Below are 8,072 nucleotides of genomic sequence, written 5' to 3'. Positions count from 1 at the left end.
ATTATAAAATAAATAGAGAACTCACATATGTCATAAGGGGTTTCTTGATCCCATGAATCTGACGAATCCAATCTTCTCCACAAATCAACACTTGTACCATATCATATGTTAACCTTGATCGATAAGGATCCAACACTCGCGTTCCTGCACTAAATGTAGCCTCTGATGCCACTGTACTAATAGGGATAACTAGAACATCACGAGCTAACTTGGATAGAATTTTAAACTTTAATTCTTGAGATTTACACCAAGCCAATGCATCAAACTCTACACTTGTATCCTCGTCTTGAGTTCTAAAAACCCCTTCCTCCAAGTAAATATCCAAATCCGACTTCAGAGGATCATGAACCTCAACAATATCCAAATACGGATCAAACATAGACAAACCAGAAGGCACAAATTTTCTTTAGACGTGGAGTTCACACACGTAGAAGAACATTGTACTGAAGTAGTAGACTTTCGGGATCTTGATTGATCAACTTCAACATACTCAAAGAACAAATTATATAATGCTTCTCGAACCTTCATCACATTTATAAGTGCTTCAACCTTACTATATATGTTACCGAAAGCAAAATCAACCAACCTCATTTTGAACCTAGGGTCTAGTATCGCTCCAATTGCCATCAAAAGATTACATTCTCCCCAATATTTGTCAAATTTCTCCTTCATCTTTTTTATCATCACTCGAATAAACTCATCAACATGATTTTCTTTTTCATTCAATACATGCTTGACTCTCCAAATAACAACAAGATAAACATTTGAAGTAGGATAATCAACTCCAGAAATTACATGAGTCGCTTCATAAAAAATCTCTAAAATATCAATAACATCCTTCATTTTTTCCAATCATCAGGGCTAGGACAATGACGATAAAAAAGTTCACCCTCTTTAAATATAGGAAATACATCCTTAACTCTATATGCCTCAACTAACATCTCATATGTAGAATTCCAACGAGTTGGACAATCAATGATCAATTTTTTTACTTGGATTCCTAAATGATGCACAACATCTAAGAATTTTCTCAACCTAGACTCTAATTAGTTAATAAATTGCACACTCTTTTTGACATCATCAATAATATTTTGAATCTCAGAAAGACCATCTTGAACAACAAGTTTCAATATATGTGCAGTACACCGAACATGAAACAACTTACCTTCCAATGACAACTTACGACTCTTAGAGAATGTTTCTTTAGCAATTCGAATTGCTGAATCGTTGTTCGAGGCATTGTCCATAGAGATAGTGAAGACTTTATGCTCTATCCCCCAATCTTTTGTACACTTCATAAACCCATTAAAGATATCATGACCTGAATACCATATAAACAAATCTTTTGCACATTTGACTTCCAAATGTCAGTGGTTAAGGAAATCTTATTGATGTCTCTCAACACCAATTATAATTTTTTCTTCTCTATGTCATATACATTAATGACATCTTTCTTTATCTTGGCACAAGAAATCTTTTCAAACAGTGGTTGGTTGATACTCAACATGAAAGTAAAACCAAAACATTCTACAACATTAAACGGTTGCTCATTCATTAAAATCCAATGGGCAATGCCTCTCTTTGCTTCATATGATCATATTTACCATCTGACAAAGGATTCATCTCAAACTTGGATTTGATAGGCTGAAATTGCAATGTCTTTTTCTTTTCAGTGTGCATTTTATTTTGCACGCATCTCTTCAAGTGATTCCAAAGATAACTTGTTGTACCGGTAGTTGGCCTAGAAAAAAGACTTTTGCAATATATACATTGGTACTTAAAATTTTCATCATTTCCGATCACTTCAATGAATTCGGTATGAGCTTTGGATACTTTCTTTCTCTTTTTCCTTTCAAAATGCCCTTTATCTTCCTCAACTTCATCATCTTTACCATCTTCCACATTTTTACCTTCTTCCTCAACTTCATCATCTTTACCTTCTTTCTTATCATTCTCCCCATCAACATTCACATTCTCAATTCGCAAGGCACAATCTTATTCATAATCATTTATCTCGATCATAGTTTTCTCCCCCTTTCATAACAAATATGTAATTAGAGCTTAAAATGTTAAAAAATATATCTATATTCTAAATGATATACAACATTTAATAGTCATATTAGATATGGGTTACAGCTGGTCAAGAAATACATGGCCGGAGAAGAAAAGTACTCACCGGAGAAATCACTAGAGTAGTGTCGAGTGGAGAAGATGACGAGCGAAGAAGAGAACTACATGGAGGCGGTGGTAGGTTTTGAGTGATTAACAGCAAAATGACTAAATGTGGGTTTCAAGTTTTCAACCGAAGAAATATATACATGTACTAGGGTTTTAGAATAAATAATATTTATAAAATTAAAATTAATATAATATATATTATATATATATATAATCGAATATTTAATTGAATATTAGCGAATACCGAATCGAATATCTTGATTTTGTATTCATATTCGTTTATTAGTCGAATCGAATCAAATATTTTTATTCGAATTCGAATCACAAAATTACGAATATGAATATTAAAATTCGAATACGAATACCGAATCAAATCAAAAGTATTGGATTCATTTACAACACTACTCTCTAGTATTGAATGTCACAAATGCACTCTCCGGTGTCGGATGACCCAAATGCACTCGCCAGTGTCAGATGGCCCATATGCACTCGACGTGCTGGATGACCCATATGAACTTGTGAGTGTCAAATGGTCCAGATGTACGCGCTGTGCTGGATGACCCAGATGCACTCGTCGGTGCTAAAGATGGCCCATATACATTAGTCAATATTAAAGGTGACCCGGATGCATTAGTCAATGCTAGTGGTGGCCCCGATGATATACCACCTCTCTCTTCTAGATCTAGAGTTATCTCCAATACAACTTAACAACTTCTTTGGTAACCCAAATATTTAACTCTACTCAAAATCTCCACCTTGACTTGAATACTCCCATTGCTGCAAACTATTGTGGCACATATGCATTAATCAATGCTAAAGGTGGCCTAGATGTATTAGTCAGCGCATAGATGAACAAAATACATTAGTCAATGTTAGATGTGGCCCATATGCATTAGTTAATTTTAGAGATGGCCTAGATACATTAGTCAATGTTAGAGGTGATCGAGATACGTTAATTAATGTTAGTGGTGGCCCATATGATCTACTATCTCTCTCTTCTAGATTCAGAGTTGTCTCCAAGACAACTTAATAACTTCTTTGTTAACCAAAAATATTTAAGTCTACTTAATAAATCTCCACCTTGACTTGAATACTTTAAAATGTCCCATATGTATTAGTCTACTCAGCAAATCTCCACCTTAACCAAAGATATTTTTTTCATTTTACAAAAATTGGGTGGCGACTAATCTAAAAAGTAAATTCCCAATTTATTTAAAATATTTTCTAAATCAAAACCGAGAATAAAAAGACTAATTTAAAATTCTTTAAAATAAATAAAAAATAGAGAGATTTCGAGACGTTACAACTTCTTTGACGACTCTACTATAGACATTTGAGGCTTAGCTCTAAACAAATTTTTGTCCATTAAAAAATCTTTTTAAAAATTGTTTTACACTTATCTAATTAAATTTATCTGAGCCTTTATTTAAAAAGGGAACGAAAACCATATTACTTGAAGATGTGTAACAAATGTATTAAACGATACACTTTACACATTTATTGAAATACGTGCAAAGATTCGTCAAATGGAATGATGATCTGTTCTATTTGAGCGATGATGCGAGAGAACAACCTAGAAACACAGCGTTGATCCTTCTCTTTGACAATGGGTCGTCCATTAGGATGTAGGCAAAGTGGAGATTTATGATGGTGTTAACCCTCATCCACTATTGTTAAATGATACACACTTATGATTCACCAAAGCACAAAATTCATGGTTACATTATCCAAACACGTTGCTTGACGTGCCCAAACAACAAAACCACGTCAAAAAGCAATATTATGTAACTACTATATGTTGGGTCAAATTATTTTGACTAAGTGTTGAAATAATTTAACCACTGAAATTTTGATGATGAAATAACTTATGAGTTTTAATATAGGTGTATTGAAACAATATGTCATAAGACTTGGATCTAATGAGGGTCATTAGACTAATTTTGGATTTCATTGCATAAAATTAGACGTACAGTCTAACTCATCGGAGTTAGACGTGTAGTCTAATGAATGTAAAGAATTAGACTCATATTGTGAAACTTCTTTCTGATTGTACTATGTGTGAATCGAGAGAGAAAGCTAGAATCAAAACACCTTTAGTTGGGTGATATTTTTCATCTTGTAATTGAACAGAAAGTGTTCTGTTCAATAGTGAGCTAAGTGTGTGTGTAAACTGTATTTGATTCGAACTATATTATAGTGAATCCTTCCGGTGGTTGGAAGAAGGGGTGACGTAGGAGAGTTTCTCCGAACATCCATAAACAAAGTGCGGTGTTCTTCATTTTTGTCATCTTTTCATATTTAATCTTGTGCTTCAAACCCAAGTAAACAATTCCGCCTTGAATTTGTTTCAAGTGTTTACACAAGTTTGCGTAAAATAGAAAGTGAATTAAATCCCTAACAAGATTTCTTTCAAACCGTTTTTCATAAGCCTTCATCCTTAGCCAGACCCCTGTCTCTATGGATAAAACCGATCCTATCAATTAGTATCAGAGCCATGTTTCTATTCTCAAGCCTTTCCTGAAAAATGTCGAACATACCCAAAGATGCCAGTGCTACAGCCATTCCAACCTTCTCTCGTGAAAACTATATTGTTTGGAAGAAAAGAGTTCGTGCTCATCTCTCTTCTCTTCATGATGACATGTGGAGCGTTGTCACAAAAGGTCCTATCAAGATTGATAAGGAGAAGGATGACTGGACCGCTGATGAAAAGAGGCAAAACAACCTCAACAACATGGCTCTTGATGTTTTGTACAGATCTCTCGATGACAGTATGTTCAACTACATCATCGAATGTGACACTGCCAAAGAGGTCTAGAACAGACTCACTCAACTGTGTGAGGGAAACGAGCAAACCAAGGAAAACAAGATCATGGTTTCCACTCAACAGTTCGATAGCTTCAAGATGCGTCCTGGTGAAACAATGAACGATTTCGACACCAGATTCAGCAAGATCGTTTCTTCTTTGTCCATCCTAGGAAAGACCTATAGCAACTGGGAGCTTGCTATCAAGGTCATGCGTGCTCTTCCAAGAGAATGGGACATAAAGACTATGTCGATGAGAGAATCCAAAGATCTTAACAAGATCTCTCTCTTTGATCTCTTTGCTGACCTCAAGGCCTATGAGTTCGAGCTGAACTGTAGGATGGAAGAAGATCAACCCACGTCCGTTATCATTTCCAAGGCGTTGGTGACTACTAAAGAGCCACCAACCTCTCCGGATGTGAAGATGGAAGCTCAACAGTTGAGCAGCGATGCCATGTCTCTCTTTGTGAAGAAGTTTGGCGACTTCATGAAGAAGAGCAACTCTAACTCAAACTCTTCAAATTCTAATGATAATAGAAAATCTAAAGCTAATGTTACTTGTTTTAACTGTGGTATTAAAGGTCATTATGCACCGGAATGCCGGAAGACAAAGCGTGAAGATGCCAAGGATGATGGAAAAAAGCTGAAGGCTCTTATGGCTAGTGACGGAAAGAACAGAGGAAGCAGCCGTGGCTCTTACTTTTGATCCAGTGAAAGCGATTTAGAAGACGTGGCTTGCTTCATGGCCAGAGAAGATGAAGAAGGAACTCAGGAGACTGAGGTATTTGATTTCTCTTCCGAAAGGTTTTCATGGGAACAACTAGTAGCTGCACTAGATGACATGGTCATCGAGTACAGAAAACTAGCAGAATCTCTAAATGAAACTAAATCTTCATCAGATCTAAATAAACCAAATCTGTCTAAAAGGGAAGAGTCAAATGATTTTGAAAAGAAGATTGAAGAGATCTCATTTGAGAATGAGATACTCAAGGAACAGATTCAAACTCTTTCATCTGAAAACAAAAGGCTTAACTATGTTGTCAGTGCATAGACACGATCTGGTGATGCTGTCAAATATTAGATCAGCATGTTGAAACCTGCTGGATCTAGATCCGGATTGGGATTTGATAGCAATGAACCTAATATGTCATGCAAAAAGTCAAAACCAAATGACAAACTTAAGCCAATAAGTTTTGTTAAAGGAAGTGTGACTGATAGTGAATCCGATCCTATTCATGAAGAAGTTGCTTTCAAAAATGAAATAGTTTATATTCCGCCAACTGTTAGCTGACTTAAGAATAAGCTAGAAAAGGCTAATAAGTCTGGTAATTTAAAACCTGACTCTAAGTCAAGGAGTTTTAAAAGAAAATCTTCTTCAAAAGTTAAAGGATCATTGACTAGCATGAAGTCATCTGCTAAGTCAAAATCTTATGCATTAATCACAACACAAAATGAGAAATCCATTAAAATAACTCAAATATGGATTCCTAAGGGACTAATTGATCGAGGACCCAATTGAGTGTGGGTACCAAAATTTGTAAATAGTTTATTTTGTAGGTGATGCAAGAGGATCGCATGAAGGAAGCTAGAAGAGTACTCCTCTGAGTACACAAGCTTGGAAGATCAACAATGGCATTTGCCATTTTGGAAGAATAAATGTTTTTATTTATTAAAAATGTTTTTGGTATTTGGACCACAAAATTGTTTATTAAACTCTAATGTCCCTACTCATAACGAGAAGGAAAAAATACTTTGGAAGTAAAGATACTCTCTAGATGAATATCCTTAATCGGTCTAATTAGACAAGGGTGTCTAAAAGAAACAGTATGTACTTAGACGTATTTCTGCTCATAATCCATACATCTAAGTCTATATGTTGAGGTGTTATACCTACGCAATTAGACGGACACATCTAATAGACATTAGAAGTTTTTACGTCATGAGCAAAAGGATGCTCACGTCTAACACGTGGTGTTTATGCGGAATTAGACGTACACGTCTAATAAACATTAGACGGATTTTTATAAACACGAAATTAAACGTATGCGTCTAATAAACTCATCTGTCTAATAGACGTTGTGTTATATGGATTTGTGGAGTAAGAAAAACGTCTAACTACGTGCCGATTGGACTGATCAAGGACAGCTGTCCCACGTTGAGAGCTATCTGCTTTTCCCGCTCAAAACATCAAATGGTCATCTCTTAGTAACATGAAGACACGTGTCTATCATGTTAGAGAAAATGACTGATATACCCTCATTTTTAATGATGACTCCTTGAAAAAGGACGTCTAACATTTATTAATGGGCCATACCCCTAGAATAGACGGTTAATCTGTATTTCCCTCTTTCATATAAGGACATTACTGCATAAATTTGAAAGTTTTCAATCCTTCAAAATTCCTAAGAACCCTAGCTTTCTTTGCATTTCTCTCACTAAATCTCTCTGAAATCCTGTGTCGATCCATATTTTTTCGAAAATAGTGAAGAAAATCACTCTCGGTCACTGTACTTTGCAGGTGGATTTTCCATCGATGTATACGTTTGATCAACCGGAGGTGGTGAAGATGTTCCAAACCCTAGAATATTCTGGGTTAAGGAAGTATCTGGGCGAACCGTTCATCTTCTATGAAGACAAAGTTCGTAAGCTCTTCAAAACGACAACTATGGTGGATGATTCCATCGTAGCAACCGTCAACGGAACGGAGTTTTCTTTCAACGAAGCAGTTTATGCGGAGTTCTTTGAACTTCCGACGGAGGGTCATCTATTCGATTTGGTTCTCTCTTCAGAAATCATGGAGGAGATGAAGACAAATTTTTCTGCAGACGGTTCGAAGATCCATGTGAATGGATTCAAGAAGGTACTCAAACCACATTTCATTCTTCTGAACGACGTGGTGGCGAAGGCGCTACAAGGGAAAGCCGGTTTCTTCAATCTCTATAGTCAAGACCGTTTTGACTATATGTGTGCTATCTCAAAAGGGATCCAGGTAAACTGGGCTCATACCCTTTTCAGAACTTGTACTATTCTATCAGTCAGACGAACAAAGAAAGTATTACATATGCGGCTCAACTGAGTCATTTGTTGAAGCA

Source organism: Impatiens glandulifera, chromosome 1, assembly GCF_907164915.1.
Source record: "Impatiens glandulifera chromosome 1, dImpGla2.1, whole genome shotgun sequence".
Taxonomy (NCBI): domain Eukaryota; kingdom Viridiplantae; phylum Streptophyta; class Magnoliopsida; order Ericales; family Balsaminaceae; genus Impatiens; species Impatiens glandulifera.
The sequence above is the reverse complement of the archived record's forward strand: the minus strand, read 5'-3'. Positions refer to the sequence as shown.